A 2,017-nucleotide genomic window follows, 5' to 3' on the forward strand; every position below is an offset into this window, starting at 1 on the left:
AATAAAAAAATAATAAATATAAGTACACTGTAGCTGTCTTCAGACGCACCAGAAGAGGGCGTCAGATCTCATTACGGATGGATGTGAGCCACCATGTGGTTGCTGGGATTTGAACTCTGGACCTTCGGAAGAGCAGTCGGGTGCTCTTACCCACTGAGCCATCTCACCAGCCCCTTTAGTTAACTTTTAAAGAACATACACTGTCATCAATCCCAGACAAGTGAGACTGGGGTACTTAAGAGTATTTTTTGTAGCAGACATGAAGCCCTGGGTTTGACTTGTACATATAGCAGCTATATTGACTCATTGTTTGGCTAATTATTTGGACTCAGCATCCTCTTAGCCACGCATTTACAAGTTCAAAATACAGAATCAGCGCCTCCGGCTTATATAATAAAAACACTTGCTGCTTTAGTCGTCAGCTCTATTAATTTTTATTTCAGGTCACCTTTCATGAAGTGCAGGTTTTTCCTGAACACAGAACAAACTCAGTTCTTTTTTTTTCCCCTTTGTTTTTTGAGATGGGATTTGACCACAGCCCAGGGCTGGGCTGGAATTCCCTGTGTAACTCCACTTGTCTCAGCCACAGTGCCCAGTGAAAGGCCCCAGTTCTGCAAGGATATCTATACATGAAGTCACTTAAATGCTTGCCATGTATAGCAAAGCACTGGCCTGTAAAGATGTCATTACTGCCTTACTGTGTATGAAGATTTTTAGCTGAGATCAAGAAATCACTGGAAAGGCACTGGTGTTTAAAGGAGAGCAGATGTCTTAACCACCACAGAGATGGTTTGTGGCCCTACCCTCAGCCAATTCCTAAGTTCTAGGAACTCAAGGTTCAAATTTTGACATTTTGGGGGAAACAATTTTAGTTACTTCCCAATAATTCCACAGAGGTGTTTAAAATAACAGATTCGAAAATCATCACAGATTTGAAGACTGGTGAGGTTAGCTGTGCCATTCTTGCTTAATTCCAAAATTGTGTTCAAACTGTGACTACAGAAGAAATAATCTAAGGCTTAACTTAGTTGGATATACAAGATGGTTTCTTCAAACCCGTGTGTGTCAGTAGAGCTGGAAACAGTCATGATCTGGCTGAATGTTTCTCCTTGTATAGCTTCTCCATGTAGTTAAGTCGGAACTTCCTCAGAGCATGGTGATCTTTTATGGCCCATACCTTTAATCCTAGCACTCGGTAGACAGAGAGGCAAGTGGATCTCTGTGAGTTTGAAGCCAGCCCTGCCTACAAAGCGAGTCTGGGGCAGCCAGGGATTGTTACACAGAGAAACCTTGTCTTGAAAAACCAGGAAAAAAAAAAAAAGGAATCTTTATGTGAGTTAGGTATGGTGATGCATGACTGTAATCCAAATACTTAGGCAACAGAGGGAAGAAGAACAGTATAGTTCAAGGTTCTTCTCCAGTTAGTGAGTTTGGGGCCAACCTGGTCTGCAAGAAACCCAGTCTCAAAAAAACCAAAAGCAAATTTCTTTTTCTTTTTTCTTTTGGTTTTTCAAGACACGGTTTCTCTGTATAGCCCTGGCTGTCCTGGAACTCACTTTGTAGACCAAATTTCTTAAATAGCAGATGGCATCTACAAGAGCACTCTAAGAAATAATAGGTAGGTTCCAGGTCACCTTATGGCTTAGGATTAGATGTTTCTGTAAATTCAATAGTAACAGAAAGAAACCATAAGGATTCAGATTCTAGTGAAGACTATGACTGAGGCTTAAATACTGTTCCCTGGGGAGTCAACACTGGAAGGATTTACTACACATTTGGCATTGGTATTGGGGACCCTACTTGGGGACAGGTCCCAACTATATGAGCTATCTTGAAGCACATACTATTTGGAAGGCTTGTTGGAAAATATAAGAGGTGCATAAAACAAGGGGCTGTGTGCTTCAGGTCCAGTGGACTTAGTTACTCTCCTAAGTCTCTACGTCTGCTGGGTAATCAGCTGTGTAAACCAGCAGGCATGGTTCTCATAGATTGTAGAGAAAGAAAGGAAGATGGAATA

Source organism: Mus caroli, chromosome 2 (genome assembly GCF_900094665.2).
Source record: "Mus caroli chromosome 2, CAROLI_EIJ_v1.1, whole genome shotgun sequence".
NCBI classification, from domain to species: domain Eukaryota; kingdom Metazoa; phylum Chordata; class Mammalia; order Rodentia; family Muridae; genus Mus; species Mus caroli.